Genomic DNA, 22,253 nt, shown 5'->3' on the forward strand with positions numbered 1-22,253 from the left:
GATAGAATTCTTTGGTTGCCATGGTCATATTGTATTTAGATTGTCTTCTCTGTCCATTTCACTATGTATAAAAGTTCTGGGTGGTTTCTTTTCCTGTAGTTTAAATTTCAAATGCAAGAATATACCACATCTAAGAGTTTAATATTTCAACTTCAGATGAAGAAAGTTATCTATGCTTATTCTAGGGCCAGATGAATGATTGTTCTACCTTAAGAGTGAGGTTAAGATTTTTATTTTTTAAAGTTAATAAATAAGAAGAATTAGATAAAATGGTTTGAATTAGAACAGACCAAGGACATATTATCTTTGTATGAATTGAAGCCCTAGTGTTGATTTTAAGCAACTTATTAAAGATAGAATCTGATGTAATGAACATTAATCATTTTAGTTTTTGCTGCCCTTCATGGAGCATTTGTAGTTTTGAGAATTTCTAATATTAGGAAAATGAAAATCTTTCTTCCCAATACAAAAGGCAAAAACAATATATTTACAATCCTTCCTCAATTATGCCAGTTACCTGGCTTTATAGTACAATTTATTCTAGAGTGATAGTGACTAGCTTAATATATCAGACGTTAGCATGTATCTAATTGCAGGTGTATAAGGCTTTTAGTACTTGAAGAATAAAAAGCAATAAAGGAGGTTTGAGAATGAGTGGATGGACCACTCAAAATCATTCTATATTCTGAGTCTCAGAAGAAGCTGCTTTTGGGGTAAAATACTTAATAACCACATGGAGGAGAAAGACCCACTCTGTGAATGTCTTCTTTTAGTCCTCTCAAGGTGCTATAACAAAACATCACAGACTCAGTAGCTCGTAAACAGTAGAAATTTATTTCATACAGTTCTAGAGGCTGAAGGTCCAAGATCAGGGTGCCAATTCAATTGGGTTCTAGTGAACACCCTCTTCAAGATTGTGGAAGCACACAATCCTACTCCAAAGCAGTCACTGTTTCAGATATCAAGGATTTATTTATTTTTATGTCTTTATTTTATTTTTTTGAGAGATGAGACAGACAGTGAGTGGGGGAGGGGCACAGAGAGAGGGAGACACAGAATCTGAAGCAGGCTCCAGGCTCTGAACTGTCAGCACAGAGTCTAATACGGGGCTTGAACCCACGGTCTGTAAGATCATGACCTGAGCCGAAGCTGGATGCTCAACTGACTGAGCCACCCAGGGGCCCCTAGATATCAAGGATTTAAATACATTATATTTGGGTTCACCAGGTAAGTTCTGCCTATTGCTATGACTGAAAGTCCAACATTCTAGCATCAGCATTCATGTCCCCTTGATATACTACCGTATCTTACAGTAACCAACCAGTCACCTAGTGTTAGGTTGACTACACTTCAATGAAAAGATGATTAATTTGGAGAGAAAATTTTTATTACTGTATGTGAGCATTTCCCATGCTCATGATTCTTGTATTTGTAAACGAGATGTTTTATAAAACATAAGTGCTATTCACCTTCTACAATAATTATTCAGTGGGATTTTTAGTTAATTCCATCTTACATTTCATAACTTTCATGCTGCTGAGTGAATGGAAAAATATAATGAATCTATGGTATTATCTAGGAAAGTTTGTCTTAACTACCAAGGAGGTTCTGGGGAGGGACTATACAATGCAGTCAGAGAGGAGATGGAACAGACTGGAGGAGGTTGAGGAATAGAAGAATACTATCTCAGTGCTCTGTCTGGTAATAATAAAAGGAGCATTATAGCTGTTTTATACAATCAAGATAAATAAGAATTCAGATTCCTCAGGACCTGATCATTTGGAGTAAAAATATCTTTAAAAGTATTCAACATCATAAGCTCTGAACCATAATTTGGTGCAAAGCAAGTAAAACATGCACATAAATGATGTCTTGTTATATAAAAAATCATGGCTTACTACAAAAGATTCTAACAGTAAATATGAAAGACAATGTGACTCAATGGAAGACTTTCAATATACTAAGTGAAGACTCAAGTTAGAGTTGTAAATGGCAATGACTCCTCAAAGTAAGACAGTGATGGGGGGAAAAAGACAACATTGCTTTCTTTATTTATGATGTGGTACACTTACTCTTTTTCTAAGACAGGGAAAGAATCAACTGATCTCGGAAAGTTAATCCTAGCTCTAAGACTGTCAAACTTTAGTTAGGCAATCTTCTTCTTCCAGGTAACTATCATCATGCTTTTCCTTTCTGTTCATATTTATCAAACTGATTAAAGTCACATCATTCCTTCTCAGTAAATTTCCATCCCAAATATTAATGTGATATTTCAGGATGTAGATTATCTTCCCTACATGGATATTTAATATCTGGATTGCAAGATACATCAGATTCCTTTGCAAAGAACTAACCTGCAAAGTAAATTTTATAAATCAGTGTGATACATTCTACATATTAGATGTTGATCAATACAACAACAAATTTGTTTATTCATCAATCTATTTAAGGAGTCTTATTAAGTTGGTTTCAGGTTTACCTTTTTAGGAGAAATTCCATTATTAAAGAAAAGCTATCACTAGATTTGTTCAAACTTTTTAAATGTTTCCACCCACTAATTTTATTTAAAAAACATTTAAACAAAAAAGAATGAACCAAAGAAACCCAAACACATTTATATATCATAAGGATTATAAAACAGCTTTACTTAAAAACAAACACTTAGAACATACTCCAGGAATATGCCTGCTCATGAATATTTTAGGTCTATTGCAACTTTCAAAAAAACCTGTATGAGTTACATAAGTAAGTAAGAAATATGTCTGAAGAGAATGGCATCTGTCCACTAATGGTTGTTCCCAAGGAGAGAGCATTTCTTCACAGCCTCTGCTGGTCATGGGTGAACTCTGTTGTTAATGGTCTGTGAATAGCATCATGGATACTCTCCTGGGGACAGGCCTAGTTGCTAATAATTTCTACCATGCAAATATGCTCATTGACCTACAATGGGATGAAAGTGCAGCCTTCTGAAGCTGTTTGCAGCAATTAAACTCAGTGCCCAGGGTGGATAATTTCCACCATCAGAACAAGGAAAATGGTTAACGCTGTGCTCTACCTTTGTCTTGCATCCTGTAATTTCTGTTGAAAGTCAGTGTTAAGTGACTTCTTCTACTGAGGGTTTCCAGCAGAGTAAATGTGTCTACATCATCACATATATGAAATTAGATAGTTTAGAAAATAATGATACTAATGGGAATCCCATGTAACTTTTCCGTACATTAATGCCTGAATTTTTGTTGTACTTTCACTAGAACCATAAAGATGTGTCAGTGGAAACTATAGCCTAATAGAGCTGTATACAGGCTCTAAATTGAAAGAGCCAGGGGAGAAGTCAGAGAGACATTTTACCCCTCACCGCATGAATTCACTATTATTCTTTGTTGAGTTATACTAATATACAATGCACTGTTCATTATTAAGTAGTTTTAAAAGTTTGATAAAGTGATAACACATTCCTCAAACAATAACCCAAACTGAAGAATAAAGAAAAATATGCTTCCCCCACCCCAACTACAGAAATTAAAAAGTGTAAGACAAAAGGTTGCATGTTTTGTGGTTCCTGTTCTCTTTTAAGCTATCAGAAGAGACTGGCAAAGAGTCTCATGTGTATTCGTTCTAACTATATCTTTTAAATGCCAGAAATTGCACCCTTTATAAAATATTTTTTTATTTACTGGGGCTTTTAATAATATGGATCAATCTATATAGTTTTTTTAATTTTTAATGTTTTTATTTATTTCTGAGAGAGATACAGAGAGAGACAGTGTGAGCAGGGGAGAGTCAGAGAGAGGGAGACACAGAATCCAAAGCAAGCTTCAAGCTCTGAGCTGTCAGCACAGAGCCTAACACAGGGCTCAAACCCACGAGGGACACCTTTGGAATCTCAGCTGGCTTTTTATCTTATACCTCAGACACTATGTTTCTTATAAAATAACTTATTTTCCTCTCTGAGGAAGCTTAGGATCAAATACTTGTTACATATCCAGAAAATATAGAGCACCAGTTGAATCAATTTTGAACTCCACAATGACATTGCTTTTATTTTCTTTATGTTATCATTCTCACAAATATTTGCTGTGCCTTTTGATATTGTTATTTTTGAATCTTAGGTAAAATATTGTTTTATAAATCTGGAGAGTAAGGAGAAACAACAAGATAAAAGAAGGAAAATAGGTTAATAAGATGACAGGAAAGAAAATAAAGGAAAGTATAAAAACAAAAAGAAAGAGGGAAGGAAGGAGGGAAGAGAGAAAGGGAAGAAGGAAAGATGGATTACCCAAAAAGGAAGCAAATGAATAGAAAGACCTAGGAAAGTTAAATTGGAGGAACTTTTGAAGAAAAGAAAACTAAAAGAAAGTTGTCTTGGTAGTGGGGAATAAATAAAGGATTTGGGAACAATTCCTTAGTTCAAATGACTGAAGCTGCAGAATACCGGACAATTATTTCTTGCTTAGAATACTATATTCTGAATAATACAAATCTATCATGGCTAACTGTACTTTGCTTAAATTTTGGAAGACTTGTAGAGCTTTCAGATCTCTCCCTCTCCCAATCACTGAGCCAGTCAATAAGATAGGATGAAATAAAATAAAATAATTTACAGTTAGGTAATGAAGCTTATATCTAATATTTATTTTTTAAATGATGAGTAGTAGTAGAAATAATTTATTATTTTATAATAAATCTAGAAGGAGTAAAAGACATAGGCATAATGCAGCAAACATCTGAGTGATTATTCATATAATCTTACAGCAATGAAGTTGGCTATAGCTAACTATTGGATTGATGGGAAGAGTTAAAGTCGTCCTCCAAAAATAGCCTTCAATAACTTATAGGAACAATAATGCAGAAGATGTTTGGAGACTTAAGATACAACTTAACAATAAGCTACTCCAAAGCACTGGAGTTGGTACCCCCTCAGTGGCCAGGAAAAAGAGCAATTCCAGCATTTGATGAGCTATGGTTATAGGTTAGCACATTAACACAGGAAACACATTACTCTCCTAAAACCTTATTTCAAAAATGTCTTAGAAAGTAAGATCTGTGTCTTATCATTTGTTACCTCACATAAAGTTGCCTCTTTTTGAAATAAAAAAAAAAAAATGACTTACTGAAAATCTACACTAATTGAACTCATCTACTCATATACACAAGCACATCAATACTAGATCAACCCATTAATTTTCCCTACTGGCCTTTTCTGGATGATTTTACATCACACTACATAATGGGGGTAGACTGGAAAACGTCTAGTTAACCTTCCTGCCCTCCTCTGCCCTGTTCTGTGTCTTGGGAGACTGACTATTAGGGACTGCATCAATTGGGTGCCCTTGCCTTCTAGCTTTGAGATGGATTTGACCAAAGAGCAAAAATAGCAGGAGTTTCAAGGAGAGCAAAATAGAGCAGGTTCTTTATTTTCTCACTCATTTGTAGTATGAGATTTATAGGGTCCAAGATGCTTTTCAACTATGTCTCCTACTCAGTAGTCTTTCTTATAATACACAGGCTCTCACTGGACTCTGGTGACCCCCCTTTTCCCCTCTATTCCTTCAGGAATACAGGGGTAAAATTTTATGCAATTGCTAGAGCCTCAACATCCTCTGTTGGTTGCTATACCCAGTTCACATTGTACCAAAAATCCCCTATTAATTTGTCTTCAAATAGTCAACTTTCATATCCTTCCATGATATAAAGGCAATATGTCAAAAATATATTCTAGCCTTATGACTGTGTCATGTTGGGCATAATAAACTGGGTTTGGAAAGCAATGTAGAAAACAATAATTACATCTTCAGCCTCATAGTATTATTAAGAAACAGAGAAAAAGTGATACTCTAAATACTTTTAGTTTTATATTTCCACACTGAGCATGGAGCTTGCTCAAGATTCTCTCTCTCCTTCTACCTATCGTTGCAGAGCATGAACTCTCTCTCTCTCTCTCTCTCTCTCTCTCATAAAAGTATATGGAGAAAACATTTATCATCTGGGAAGTATTATATAATTATTAGCTATCTCATTTATTTTATTTTATTGATATAAGTATAACTTATATGACCTGGAGGAAGAATACTTGAATTTGTAAAGAACTGTATTTTCTTTTATGGAGCCAATTTCCTGGCTTTCAGCCTATTAATTTAAGTTTGCATTTCTCCTAGCATTTTCAAAATTACTGTCATGGTTCATCTATATCTAATGGCACAGAATGTCTTTGGCCTTTAGTCATTTTTAATGACTTCTAAGTTCTTTAAAATCACTTAAATGAAATATTTTCTTTATTTGTATTATAACAGAAATCATGCTCTGAAATGTAAGGAATACAGAAACCTTTTAATTGAGTCTTTTCTTACATTTTGTAGTATTTATTTTTTTCTTAATTTTAAGTTTTGTTTGTGTTTTTACTTTCAAATATGATCTCTCTCATAATTAGAAATCATATCTTTCATTAATTCACTTAATGACAGAGGAGATAGTTTGAGTACTGACTGGGAAGACATTTATGTTTTATTGATTTGTCTTTTTTTCCTTGGAGAAATTTCTTCCTCAAAGAAAAACAAATGTCAATATAATATCAATATAGGGGCGCCTGGGTGGCTTAGTCGGCTAAGCGTCCGACTTTCGCTTAGGTCATGATCTCGCGGTTCGTGGGTTCGGGCCCCGCGTCGGGCTCTGTGCTGACTGCCAGCTCAGAGCCTGGAGCCTGTTTCAGTCTGTGACTCCCTCTCTCTCTGACCCTCCCCTGCTCACGCTGTCTCTCTCTCTATCCTAGAAATAAATAAAACATTAAAATTTTAATATAATATCAATATAAATTAACCCTCATGTAAAATGATTCAACAGAGGGTCAAAGAGAAAATTACGTGCAGTCTGGTTGTTTGTATTTTATACAATCATTAAAGATTTATTAAACCTCTTACTTTTTTTCTTAAGAGAAAAATAACATCCTTTATTATTTATTTTGTCATTTATATTTTCTCTTAAATAGTTTCTTTTCTTTTTTTTTTAATGTTTTATTTATTTCTAGGAGAGAGAGAGAGAGACAGTGTGAGCAAGGGAGGGTCAGAGAGAGAGGGAGTCACAGACTGAAACAGGCTCCAGGCTCTGAGCTGGCTGTCAGCACAGAGCCCGATGCGGGGCTCGAACCCCCGAACCACGAGATCATGACCTAAGAGAAAGTCGGACGCTTAACCGACTAAGCCACCCAGGCGCCCCTTAAATAGTTTATTTTCAAGTTGGTTTGCATATAACATGTAGTGCTCATCCCAGCAAGTGCCCTCCTCCATGCCCATCATCCCTCCATCACCTTCCCCCCACCCCATCAGCCCTCAGTTTGTTCTCAGCATTTAAGAGTCTCTCATGGTTTGTCTCCCTCCCTCTCCCCCACTATTTTTCCCCTTCTTCTCCAACATGGTCCTCCATTAACTTCCTCCTAATCCACCTATATGTGCAAACATTGGTATTTGTCCTTCTCTGCCTGACTTACTTCACTCAGAACACCCTCAAGGTCCATCCATGTTGCTACACATGGCCAGATTTCATTCTTTTTCATCGCCATGTAGTATTCCACCTTATAGATAAACCACATCTTCTTGATCCATTCATCAGTTGATGGACACTTAGGCTCTTTCCATGTTTTGGCTGTTGTTGAGAGTGCTGCTATGAACATTGGGATCCCTGTGCCCCTATGCATCAGCTCCTGTATCCTTTGGGTATATTCTTAGCAGTGCTATTGCTGGGTCATAGGGGAGTTCTATTGTTAACTTTTTGAGGAACCTCCACACTGTTTTCCAGAGGGGCTGCACCAGTTTACATTCACACCAACAGTGTAGGAGGGTGCCCATTTCTCCATATCCTCGCCAGCATCTAAAGTCCTCTGATTTGTTCATTTTAGCCACTCTGGCTGGTGTGAGGTGGTATCTCAGTGTGGTTGTGATTTGTATTTCCCTGATGAGGAGGGATGCTGAGCATCATTTCATGTGTCTGTTGGCCATCTGGATGTTCTCTTTGGAGAAGTATCTGTTCATGTCTTCTGCCCCATTTCTTCACTGGATTCTTTGGTTTTCAGATGTGGAATTTGAGGAGCTCCTTATAGATACTGGATACTAGCCCTTTATCTAATATGTCATTTGCAACTATCTTTTCCCATTCCATCATTTGCCTATTAGTTTTATGGATTGTTTCCTTTGCCAAGCAGAAGCTTTTTATCTTGATGAGGTCCCAGTAGTTCATTTTATGCTCTTGATTCACTTGCCTTTGGGGATGTGTCAAGTAAGAAATTGCTGCAGTTGAGGTCAAGGAGGTTTTTTTGCTTCTTTCTCTTCTAGGGTTTTGATGTTTTCCTGTCTCACATTCAGGTCCTTTATCCATTTTGAATTTATTTTGGTGTATGGTGTGAGAAAATGATCTAGTTTCATTCTTCTGCATGTTGTTGTCCATTTCTCCTAGTACCATCTGTTAAAGAGGCTGTCTTTTTTCCATCAGATACTCTTTCCTGCTTTGTCAAAGATTAGTTGGCTGTACATTTGTGGGTCTAATTCTGAGTTCTCTATTCTATTCCATTGGTCTATGTGTCTGTTTTTGTGCCATTACCATACTGTCTTGATGATGACAGCTTTGTAGTAGAGGCTAAAGTCTAGGATGGTGATGCCTCCTGTTTTGGCTTTCTTCTTCAATATTACTTTGCTTGTTTGGGGTCTTTTGTGGTTCCATGCAAATTTTAGGATAGTTTTGAGAAGTATGCTGGTGCAATTTTGATTGGGATTGCATTGAATGTGTAGATTGCTCTGGGTAGTATTGACATTCTAACAATATTTATTCTTCCAATCCATGAGCATGGAATGTTTTTCCATTTCTTACTTTTATTTTGGGAGGTAACCTCCTACTTTAATTTTAAGAGGTAAGAGCAGTTTTAGGTAATAAAATCAATGGCAAGTCATTTAAAGGTTAGATTTTGTGTGAAATGAAAATTGCTCTATTGGGTTTTGAAAGGTAACTTGACCTAGTAATGACAATGCTGTATTTCCATTCCTGTATCTGTGGCATGCAAAATTTCTCCAGGCAAAATCTTCTGGCAATTACTAGCTCGCATATTTTGTTTTAGGCAAAGGAGGAAATTTCTGTTGCTACGTTTTGGTTAGATGCTGAAGTTTCCACGGTTTTGCTTATTTTTCCTTTCTTTTCTTCCTTCCTCCCTCCCTCCCTTCCTTCCTTCCTTCCTTCCTTCCTTCCTTCCTTCCTTCCTTCCTTCCTTCCTTCTTTCTTCTTTCTTTTTTCTTAAATTATTTGTCTTTTTCTGCTACCTGAGGCAATAAATGTTGGTGAGGTTGCAGTGTTGAGCTCAAAGGCTTGAGAATTAGAGGAATCAAAGAAGAGACCATATTCTCTTTCAAATAAAGGAACAAACAATGGAGCAAAAGAGAAGGCTAGGAATTTAAAAGATCGCCTCTGACTTTTTCCAGAACAATGACTTTTCCTAAGAAACCTTGTTATTTTACCATGTTGAAAGAGAGAACAGAAACAACTAAGATAGTTTAGAAGTGCTTTCGGAACAAAAAAGAAAAATGTAACATTTCTTAATATATGACACATAATTCTGGTTTAGAATTCAAATCAGTATGATTTCAATGTGACTTGTAAAAGGTGATTCTAAAGGTACACAAGACTAATTTTCATTGAAGTAGCAGACCACATTTTAATTTATAAAAGAAGTATTTTTTTTTCTACATAAGATATTTATAGGATGACTTAGATTTCTTCTGGGGTTTTTCATTCACAAATGTTTCCTTGTGCTGGTTTGTAACTTTTCTGTCTCATACACCCTATCACCCTCCCCCAAGTACAGACAGTGCCTGTATAATCATTTTTTTCTGGTTTCCTTCATGCAGCATAATTATTTAAAGATTTTTCCATATTATTTCATGAAATATATTTCATTCCATTTTATTGATGAGTAGTGTTTGACTATATATATATGGCATATATATTTATATGCCATAATTTGTTTATTCACAAACTTTCTGATGGACATTGGGTTGTCTACAATTTTTAGCTAATAGAAATAAAATTGCTACAAATATTCTTTTAAAACTTTTTTAAATGTTTATTTCTGAGTGAGAGATAGAGTGCAAATGGGGGTGGGGAGTCAGAGACAAAAGAAAACATAGAATTCAAATCAGGCTCCAGGCTCTGAGTGGTCAGCACAGAGCCTGATGTGGGGCTTGAACTCATGAACTATAAGATCATGACCTGGGCTGAAGTTGGACATTTATCCAACTGAGCCACCCAGGTGCCCCATGAATATTCTTATGTAAAACCTTGTATGGGTATAAAATTTAATTTCTCTTGGGTACATACCAAGATATAGAAGGACTGGGTCATTGTTAAGAAACTGACAAATTTTTTCTCTGATGTTACTGTACCATTTTACATTTCCACTTTTAGTGCTGGAGTTGGGTCTTATTTTAAGCTAAGTTAAGGCATAGAGAACAATTAGTCTCGGGTTACTTTTGCCCTACTACTGAGGGAAAACCCTTCTGTGCACTTCACCTGATTCTCAATCACTTATGAATTTTCCGACTCTGGATAATGGGAAGAGAAGCTATTCTTGGCTACGTGTGGACTTATATGATTGTTCCCTTTCATTGTTTGGGAGTTTCTTTCCCCCTAGCTTCAGACACTTTCCTAATAGGCATGCAGTGATTAGCTCTCAACTAAAGATTTGAGGACTTTTGGCAAGGCTTTTTGTCTGTGCAGCTCTTCTCCAGTGCTCTGTTCTGTGAACTATACCACTTTGAACTACAAGCCATCTCCTAAAGTCAGAGAGACCTCTGGACCCTGCCCTTTCTGCTCCTGTGTCTGTAGCATGCAAAATTTCCTGAGGCAAAACCTTCTGGCAACTGCTAGCTCACATATTTTGTTTTAGACAAAAGAGGACATTTCCAATATTCCATTTTGGCTAGATACTAAAGTCTCCATGGTTTTGGTTCTTTCTTCTTTCTTTCTTTCTTTCTTTCTTTCTTTCTTTCTTTCTTTCTTTCTTTCTTTCTTTCTTTCTTTCTTTCTTTTCTTTCTTTCTTCTTCCTTCCTTCCTTCCTTCCTTCCTTCCTTCCTTCCTTCCTTCCTTTCTTTCTTTCTTTCTTTCTTTCTTTCTTTCTTCTTTCTCTTTCATCTATTTCTGTTTCCTGAGGCAAATGTTGACATGGTTGCTGTGTTGAGCTGGATGCCTTGAGAGTCAGAGGAATCAAAGAATCCATACACTCTTCAAACATTCACTTTTAGATAACTCTAACCCTTGCATTAATACACACCTTAATAGAATAGATGCCCTATGTGACTCTCTACAAAAGATAATAAAATAATTGCTTTTCCTACTCATTCTACTTTTTTTTCCTCTTCTTTTGCTTTTTTTATTTTTTTAAATGTTTCCTATTTATTTCTGAGACAGAGAGAGACAGAGAGAGAGAGAGAGACAGAGAGAGACAGCATGAACAGGGTAGGGTCAGAGAGAGAGGGAGATACAGTATCTGAAACAGGCTCCAGGCTCTGAGCTAACTGTCAGCACAGAGCCCAATGCGGGGCTTGAACCCACAAACCATGAGATCATGACCTGAGCCGAAGTTGGATGCTTATCCAACTGAGCTACCCAGGTGCCCTTCCTTCTACTTCTTTATTTCTTATGAAAACATGTCTACTTAACTCGATCATACACTGGCCCTGCACTGGAAACACCCAGATTGCTTTTTAAAGCAATTTGTATCTTTTTAAAAATGTTTATTTATTTATTTTGAGAGAAAGACAGAGGCCATTAGCAGGAGCGGGTAGACAGAGAGAGAGAGACGTAGAGAATCCCAAGCAGGTTTGGAACTGTCAGTGCAAAGCCTGACATGGGGCTTGAACTCACGAACCATGAGATCATGTTCTGAGCCAAAATCAGGAGTCAGATGCTTAACGGACTGAACCACCAGGTGCCCCTAAAGGTATTTATATATTGAACCTACCCTTGAAGTTAAATAAGAATCTCTGGGATTAAGATCTCAGCGTGAGTACGCTTTAAAACTTCCAAGGTGATTTCAATGGATATGAGCACTACAGTCCTGCACTAATCTATTGTGAGAGACTGTGTGTGCATGTGCCAGTACTATGCAAGTATGTGTGTATTTGTAAATCAAGTCTTAAAACAAAATATGCTCTTAAATACAAGTGACAATCTAAACTTCTCTAAATTTATAGAAACACAGAAAATAATGAAATCTATTTTTATTGAGTATTTAAAGACAATTTTATTTGGGATGGCTGTTATAAGAGCTCGTGGGATTTTTCTCTAAGATTAATAGAAGGAAAAGAAATATATATCTGGGAATAGTATGATCAAATGAAATAGCATTTAAGTCTGGAGAGCACACACAGGAAATAAAGTATCTGGATTTTAGAAAAATAAGTGCACGTGTATTTTGTATTTATGTGTGGCAGAGTAAAGAAAGGTGGAAGCAAAGAACAACATGACTTGCTTGTCCAAGTTGTAGAGACTATTGCATTTTATGTTAAGGAGTTTTACTTTATTATTTTGGTAACAAGTAGTTATTTATACAAAAATTAAGTCACGCAAACATAGGTTAATGTCTTAAATGTGGATTATTAGGAGATATGCTGGTATGAATATAGTTTGGAACCCACTTTTCCTATTTATTCTACAGCAGTTTTGTAGATTATCAGATTTCATGAGGATATACGAAGCTAAATAACAGAAAGCTTGGGGAGTTTGGGTGACTTATTCAGTTAACCATCCAACTTCAGCTCAGGTCATGATCTCCCAGTCTGTGAGTTCTATCCCCATGTTGGTTTCTGTGCTAACAGCTCAGAGCCTGGAGATTGTTTTGGATTCTGTCTCCTCTCTCTCAGCCTCTCCCCTACGCAAGCTCTGTCTCACTCACTCTTTTTTTTTTTTTTAAATGTTTTATTTATTTCTAGGAGAGAGAGAGAGAGACAGTGTGAGCAGGGGAGGGTCAGAGAGAGAGGGAGACACAGACTCTGAAACAGGCTCCAGGCTCTGAGCTGGCAGTCAGCACAGAGCCCGAAGCGGGGCTCGAACCCACGAACTGTGAGATCATGACCTAAGCGAAAGTCGGACGCGTAACCGACTAAGCCACCCAGGCGCCCCTCACTCACTCTTTATCAAAAATAAAAATAAACATAATTTTTTAAAAAACTAACAGAAAGCTTGAGAGATGCCTGGGTGGCTCAGTCAGTTAAGCATCTGACTTCGGCTCAGGTCATGAGCTCACAGTTTGTGGGTGTGAGGCTTGGGTCTGGCTCTGTGCTGACAGCTCAGAGTCTGAAGCCCGCTTGAGATTCTGTGTCTCCATCTCTCTTTGCACCTTTTCCGCTGGTGTTCTCTCTTTCTCTAAATAAATAAATAAATAAATAAATAGTATTTTAAAAAATAACAGAAATCTTGAGTGTCAAAGCAAAGTACATTTTAGTGCTTGTATATTACTCCTTCATTTATTCCAATGGTAATTATTGAACTATTTATGACATTTAGCTAAGGGCTACATGTTTTCTTTTAATATACAATAATTTAGTAAATAAACTCAGAAAATAATATCATACAGTCCAATTGTTGTCACTAATCTCTATTCAATCAAGCTATTGTTATTATTTCTTAGGATCAGTAAGAAAATTTAAATAATGAATATATAAAGTTAGTAAGTTGAATTTATTTTCAGTAAATACACAATGTGCTAGTGAAATGTGATGGGAAAAATTGTTTTATTTTTCAATGTGAACTGTGCTGTGTCAATTCTGCTTGCATTGACTCTGTTAATTTGTGATCTATTCTTCAGCTGAAAAGTATGATGAAATAAACAGTGGAATTTAGTGACATGTATTTGCTACCAACAATAATTATACTCCATAGTATGCAATGAGATTATGCATTTTGTCCAGAGAGACTGCAGAAGAATTAGTCTAAACACAAAGGTAAAATTTTACCCAGAGCAAGAATTAAAAAGTGAAAGTATCTGCTAAGTAGGCTTAATTGTGACAACTTTAAGTGGGTAGATAGCACATGTAATGGAATTCTCTTTTAGATATTGAGGGTATGACAATTCTGGGCATACTCTATAAAACATAGAGAAGAGGATTGCAAGGAAACACATTATCTAGTATGAAAAAGTCGGTAAGAGATAACCAAGTTAGATAAGCAGAATAATTTAAGATAAATGAAAATACCCATAGTTTTATAAAACAGAAAATTGGAATTTTAAATATGGCTGATTAAGGTCATCAGGGACACTTACAGAAAAATATACTGTTAAGTAAAGACTCTATGGTGACAGGTTAAACTGGAACTAAGTAGCCAAATGTATAAGGGAAGAGTCAATAAAAGATTAATTTTATAGCTTTATCTCTAGTGTTTATTCCCCTTTTTAAAGATTATTTAAGCACATAATGAAACTTCAGTTTACGTGTATTAGACCTTAAGTTTTTCTGTTCTTTATGTTTTTGTTTTTCTGAGTATTCTTTTTTTTTATCTTATTAATGTTTATTCAATTTTGAGAGAGAGAATGTAAAGGGGAGGGTCAGAGAGAGAGGAAGACACAGAATCTGCAGCAGGCTCCAAGCTCTGAGCTGTCAGCACAAAGCCCGATGTGGGGCTCGAACCCAGGAACCATCAGATCATGACCTGAGATGAAGTCAGATGCTCAACCGACTGAGCCACCCAGGCGCCCCTGTTTTTCTGAGTTTTCTTATTTTGCTTTTCTAACCTAGCCTATTTGTAGACTTAACAGATAAAGTCTCAAATATCTCTTTTTCATGGTACAAAGGCTGTAGAACCTAGGAAAATATTAAATTCATAAAGAAAATTAAGAAATACATGCCAGAAAGCTGTATTTTATTTTATGTATTGACCACTAAGTTGTTTGCTGATAATTTATAATCCTAAATTCATGGTTAGTATTCCTAACCCTAAATGTGTAGTTCACCTAAGCCACATTAATGATCAATATTGTTTCAGCCCAAAACATATATATACACACATATGTATGTACATATACATGTACATATATACAGATATATGATGATGACTGGGTACTATTATGTTCTAGTATAAAAATATATATTTTATTATTATTTTCTTTGCAGATATTTGCAGTCCTTTTATGGATACAATACAAGAAGTAAAATATCTTAACCCCTATTTCACTTGCTTAGATGATCTCAAAGACAAATAGATTAGTAATTAAATTTCAGGAGTACCTGGCTCATGTAGTTGGTTGAATATCCAGCTTCAGCTCAAGTCATAATCTTGTGGTTCATGAGTTTGAGCCCTGTATCAGGCACTGTACTGACAGCTCAGAGCCTAGAGCCTGCTTTGGATTCTGTATCTCCCTCTTTCTGCTCCTCCCCCACTCATGCTCTGTCTCTCTCTCTCATTCTCTCTCTCTCAAAAATAAAAAAAAAACAATAAATATATATATGTGTGTGTGTGTGTGTGTATGTTTAAATTTCAGTAGTCTGATATTTTTTAGAATTTTGTTTCTTTTTTGTTTATTTATATAGAAGTATTCTTAAAATATAATATTTATTCTTAATATTTTCTCTTCCAGAGCCAATTTATTTTTATTTAAGCAAATATTTGGATAATATTTTCTATATTACAGAATATGAAAAGGGTTAAGTTTGCAGAATAGTAGGAATTTCTTCTGCTTGCCTTGTGCCTCCAACACAGCTAGGTAAATATCAAGTCATTCTTAACATCCAAGAAATTGATCTGATGACTAAGGACTGAGAGAACAAACTGCACAACTAGAGGGAGAGAAGAGGCCCCGTGGTAGAAGGCAAGAAATGTGGAGATGTGGTTTGGGGAATGGGGAAAGAATCACAGGTGTGCAGATGGATAGAGGAGGGAGGGAGAGAGAGATGGGGAGAGATTGAAAGAGGGAAAGATAGAACAGTACATAGGGAATCCCAGAAGAAAAATACTTCCCCAAAACTACTAACTGAAAAAATGAGAGGGGCTGATTATCATGATTTTACAACCAACAGAGCTCAAAGATTGAAGTTGTAAAAGTCTAAGTCATGATCAGTGTGGAACCTGGCAGGCACAGAAATTCTCCTGCATAGGAGGGCAAAGGCCAGGGAGCAGACAGTATGATCTGAGAATCCCCTGGGATGCACTGGGAGAGATGTTTCCCCTTCTTAGAGTGCATCTGGAAGACGTGGCACTTCCTCTCGGGGGACAGAAAGCTTGTAGGCATCATTGTGCTGACCTGTTCCTTAGCATAGATCTCCTGCTGAAATCAGCTAACCTTGACACCAGCTTTTTATTGCACTTTATTCTAAACTTCAAGCTCTTGCACGTTCATTTGATTGTCCTTCTGGTACAAACCAGCACCAACCTCAGCGTGGCAAGATCCTTCCCCAGAGGATCAGCATGGGTCCATACCGTGCCAGATCTCTAAAGACTGAACATTTGAAATTTAGCTGGCATACCAGGGATAAAACATAGATAAACTGTGCTGTTGGTGAGCAGATGGCCCAGGAACACAGAATAAAGGCAGGGATCTGAGGGATGCCTGGGACACATGAAGGGATATTGTCACACCTCTGTGAGGTCTTCCCAGAGAGTGGCATGTGCAACCTCCCATCTCCAGCAATGAGGAAGAGGGCTGACATAATATTTTTCCCCACCCATAAGCCTGGGCTGACTTCAATGAGCAGTACAACGCCCAGAATGGAGGCCGAAGCTTCTTACATTAACCCTAAACCTCTGATCTCTGCAGTTGCTTCTTTAGTAAGGCAAGTGTGTCCCTCCCCTAGAAGACCAGCAAAAATCCCTGATGTGCACCAAGTGTTGCAAAGCTTCAGCTCTACTGGTAATAGGATCAGGCCAACTTTAACAAGCAGACCAGACCACAACTACATAAATACTCGCCATAAACTATACAAAATCCAGACACTCCCCACTTCAGGCAAGGAGAAATTCTACAGAGGCCTGATCTGAGGGAAAGAATACTATGGTTTCTCTTCAGATTGTATAAATCTTTTGCCCTTTACTGATCTGAGGGAAAGAGCAGCCAAAACACAACAGCAGAGTATACACAGCATATACCAGAAACACTTCTTGAAGAGCTAGGCTCTGGACACTATATGACCTCTTCTTAATAAATACATTACTCTCAGGAGTAAGAAACATACAAGGCTTTCCTAACACAGGGAAGACAGAAACCTATACAAAATGCCAAGATTGAGGAATTCATTCCAAAAGAAAGAATAAGAAAAGGTCATGGCCAGGGATCTAATCAAAAGAGATATAAGTAATGTCCTCATCCAGAATTTAAAACAACAATCATAAGGATACTAGCTGGGCTCAAGAAAAAATAGAAACCACCAGAGAGTCCCTTCCCACAGAGTTAAAAGACCTAAAAATTACTCAAGCAGAAATTTTAAAATGCTGTAACTGAGAAGCAAAACTGACAGAATATAATGACTACAAGGATGGAAGAATCAGAAGAATGAATAAGTGATATAGCAGATAAAATTATGGAAAATAATGAAGATGAAAAGAATAGGGAAATAAAAATCTTGGATCAAGAATGTCAACTTGCAAATAGTAAAATTTGCAAAGTACAGAAATAAGGAAAAAGAAATAAAACTTGAAAGTAGCAAGGAAAAAGAAATCCCTAGCATAAAAGGGAAGACAAGTAAGATTAGCAATAGACTTATCAACAGAAACTTGGCAGGCCAGAAGGGAGTGGCATGATATAGTCAAGAGCTGAATGGAAAAATTATGCATCCAAGAATACTTTATCCAGCAAGACTTCATTCAGAATAGAATGAGAGATAAAGTTTCCTAGACAAATAATAACTAAAGGAGTTTTTGACCACTAAACCATCCCTGCAAGAAATATTAAAGGGGAATCTTTGAGTCAGAAAGAAAAAACAAAAACAACAAAGGCTAGCAAGGAATAGAGAAAATCTCCAGAAATAATGGAGGTAATACAATGGCACTAAATTCATATCTGTCAATCATCACTCTGATTGCAAATGGACTAATTACTCCAGTCAAAGTACATAGGGTATCGGAATGGATTAAAAAAAAAACAAAAACAAAAAACAAGACCCATCGTTATGCTGCCTATAAAAGACTCATTTTAGACCTAAGGATACCTGCAGATTAAAAGAGAGGGTATTGAGAAACATTTATCATTCTAATGTACACAAAAGAAAGCCGGAGTAGCCATATTTATATCAGACAAAGTAGAGTTTAGAACAAAAGACTGTAAGATAGAATTGAATTCAGTAAATTGGCAGGATATGAAATCAACATACATAGATCTGTTGCATTTCTATACATGAATAATGAAGCAAGGATGAATATTATAATAGAGGGATTGATCCAACAAGATCTAACATTGTGATCATTTGCACCCCCAATGTGTAACGACCAAATATGTACAACAATAAAAACAAACATAAAGAAAATCAATGATAACAATACAATAATAGTAAGGGACATTAACACTTTACAACAATGGTGGGGCATTGCAAGCATGGTCAGATCATCTAAGCACAGAATCAACAAGGAAACAATGGCTTTGAATGACATGCTTGACCAGATGGACTTAACAGATATATTCAGAACATCTCATTTTAAAATAGCAAAATACACATTCTTTTTGAGTGCACATGGAATGCTCTCCAGATTAGATCACATACTATTTCACGAGTCAGGCATCAATTAGTACAAAATGATTGAGATCACACCATGCATCTTTTCAGACCAAAGCACTATAAAACTTGAAGTAAACCACAAACAAAAAAAATATTTGGAAATACCACAAATACATTAAAGAACATCCTACAAAGAATGAATGGCTTAACAAGGAAAGTAAAGAAGAAATAAAAAATGAATGGAAACTAATAAAAATGAAAACATGACCGTCCAAAACCTTTTGGATGTAGCAAAAGTGGACCTAAGATAGAAGTATATAGCAATACAGGCCTACCTCAAGAACAAGAAAAATCTCAAATATACAACCTAACCTTACACCTAAGGGAACTATAAAAAGAACAGCAAATGAAGCCTTAAGCCAGAAAAGGAAGAAAAATAATAAGGATTATTACAGATATAAATGATATAAAAATGTAAACTACAGTAGAACATATCAATGAAAGTAGGAGCTGGTTCTTTCAAAGAATTCATTGACAAACTTCTAGCCAGATATATCAAAAAGAAAACAGAAAGGACCCAAATAAATAAAATCATAGATGAGAGAGGAAAAACCACAACCAACACCACAGAAATACAAACAATTATAAGAAAATATTATGAAAAATTATATGACAAGTTGGGCAATTGGGAAGAAATGGATAAATTCCTAGAAGCATGTAAACTACTAAAACTGAAACAGGATGAAACATAAATTTGAACAGACACATAAACATCAGAGAATTTGAATCAGTAACCAAAAATCTTACAATAAACAAATCCAAGGCCAGATGGCTTCCTGGGGGAATTCTAGCAAACATTTAAAGAAGAATTAATACCTATTCTACTCAAACTGTTCCAAAAAATAGAAGAGGAAGAAAAATTTCCAAATGCATTCTACAAGACCAGTATTACTTGACTCTAAAACCGGATGGAAACTCTACTAAAAAGGAGTGTTATAGGCCAATATCCCTGATGAGCATGGATGCAAAATTCTCTATATGATACTAGCAAATCAAATCCAACAGTACATTACAAGAATCATTCACCATAATCAAATTTATTCCTTGGCTGAGAGACTGGCTCAATATTTGCAATCAATCAATGTGATACACTGCATTCAAAAAAGAAAGAATAACAACAATATGATCATTTTAATAGATGCAGAAAAAGTACTATAAAGTACAGCTTCCATTCTTGATAAAAATCCTCAATAAAGTAGGAATAGAAGAAACATACTTCAACATCATAAGTCCTTATATTGAAACTGACAGCTAATATCATTCTCAATGGGGTGGTGGGGGAACAAAGCTTTTCTTCTATAGCAGAAACAAGGCAACAATGTCCATTTTTTTTTTAACCATTGTTATTTAACATAGAACCAGAAGTCCAAGCCTCAAAAAGAAAGAAAAGGTATCCAAATAAGCAAGAAAGAAGTCCAACGTTCACTATTAGGAGACATCATTATATTCTATGTATAAAACCCAAAAGACTCCAGAAAAAATTATTAGAATTATTGTATTCAGTAAATTCAGAGTTTAAAAAATCAACATACAGACACCTGTTGCATTTGAATAATAATAATCATGAATAATAAAACAAATGAAAGACAAATCAAGGAAACTATTCCATATATAATTGCATCAAAACCCATAAGATACTTAGCAATAAGCCTAACCAAAAGGGTAAGAGATTCGTACTCTGAGAACTGTAAAATGCTGGTGAAAGAAACTGAAGACGATACTAATAAATGGAAAAACATTTCATGCTCATGGATTAGAGGAGGAAATATAGTTAAAATGTCTCTACTACCCAAAACAATGCTATCCCTATCAAAATAACACCAACATTCTTCACAGAGTCAAAACAAACAATCTTGAACTTTGTGTGGAACCACAAAAGACCCCTAAAAGCCAAAGTAATATTGAAAAAGAAAACCAAAACTAAGACATCACAAATCTAGACTTTCAGCTATATTACAAATCTGTAACCATGAAGACAGTATGCTATTGTCACAAAAACAGACACGTAGACCAATGGAATAGAATAGAGAATCCAGAAATGGACCCACAATTATATGGCCAAGTAATCTTCGACAAAGCAGGACAAAGTATCCAGTTGGAAAAAGACAGTCTATTTACCAAATAGTGCTGGAAAAACTGGAAAGCAACATGCAGTAGAATGAAACTGGACCACTTTCTTATACCATTCACAAAAATAAACTCAAAATGGATGACGACCTAAATGCAAGACAGGAAACCATCAAAATCATAAAGAAGAACACAGGCAGCCACATCTTTGACATCAGTTATGTCAACTTCTTACTAGACATGTCTCCTAAGGCAAGGGAAACAAAAGCAAAAATGAACTATTATGACTTCATCAAGATAAAAATATTTCATGCAAGAAAGGGAAAATATAAACAAAACTAAAAGGCAGTCTATGGAATGAGAGAAGATACTTGCAAATGACATATCTGATAAAGGTTGGTATCCAAAATCTATGAAGAACTTATCAAACACAACACCCATTAAACAAAGAATCCAATTAAGAAAGGGCCAAAAGACATGAATAGGCATTTTCCAAAGAAGACATACAGATGGCTGACAGACACATGAAAGATGTTCAACATCACTCATCATCAGTGAAATACAAATAAAAACTAGGATGAGATACAACCTCATACCTTTCATAATGGATAAAATTAACAACACAGAACATACTAGATGTCTGCGAGGATGTGGAGAAAGGGGAACAATCTTACATTGTTGGTAGGAATACAGACTGGAGTAGCCACTCTGGAAAAAGTATTTAGGTTCCCCAACAATTAAAAATAGAGTTACTCCATCACCCAATTACTATGGGTAAGGTATACCTACTACTAGGTATTTACTCAAAGGATGCAAAACTACTGATTCTAAGGGTCACTTGCACCCCAATGTTTATAGCAGCATTATTTACAATATCCAAATTATGAAAAGAGCCCAAATGGTGATCAACCGATGAATTGATAAAGAAATATGTATATAGAATGTTACTCAGCCATCAAAAAGAATGAAATCTTGCCATTTGCAATGTCATGGATAGAGCTAGAGTGTATTATGCTAAGCGAAATAAGTTAGTCAGAGAAAGACAAATACAATATGATTTCACTCATATGTGGAATTAAAAACAAAACAAAACAGATGAACATAGGGAGAAAAAAAGAGAAGGAGGAAAACCGTAAGAAAACTCAACTATAAAGAACAAACTGAGGGTTGCTTGAGGGGGATGATGGGGGTAATGGGCTAAATGGGTGATGGATATTAGGGAGGGCCCTTGTTGTGATGAACCGTGGATACTGTATGTAAGTGATGAATTACTGGATTCTGTTCCTGAAACTAATATTACGCTGTATGTTAACTAGAACTTAAGTAAAAATTTGAAACACTAAAAAAAAATGGAAGTAATCAAAAAAGTATGAAAGATTGTATATGTGTTTTATGATTTTATTGATAAAAATGTAACCAGATTGTTATCAAACTAATTTAAAAACTAGAACAAA

The 22,253-nt window shown here is 35.8% G+C and overlaps 1 long non-coding RNA gene across 1 annotated transcript in view; it reads right to left on the reverse strand.

Annotated features, from left to right (window-relative positions):
- Window positions 1–2,047: 2,047 nt before the first annotated feature.
- The window catches only part of LOC120223930, a 39,523-nt gene continuing 19,317 nt past the window's right edge, over window positions 2,048–22,253 (reverse strand). The window contains exon 3 of the long non-coding RNA XR_005526409.1: window positions 2,048–2,354. This is a non-coding gene — a long non-coding RNA (uncharacterized LOC120223930). The remainder of the gene's footprint in view (window positions 2,355–22,253) is intronic.

This window comes from Hyaena hyaena, unplaced genomic scaffold (genome assembly GCF_003009895.1).
Source record: "Hyaena hyaena isolate Hyena2069 unplaced genomic scaffold, ASM300989v1 scaffold_1069, whole genome shotgun sequence".
In the NCBI taxonomy this organism is placed as follows: domain Eukaryota; kingdom Metazoa; phylum Chordata; class Mammalia; order Carnivora; family Hyaenidae; genus Hyaena; species Hyaena hyaena.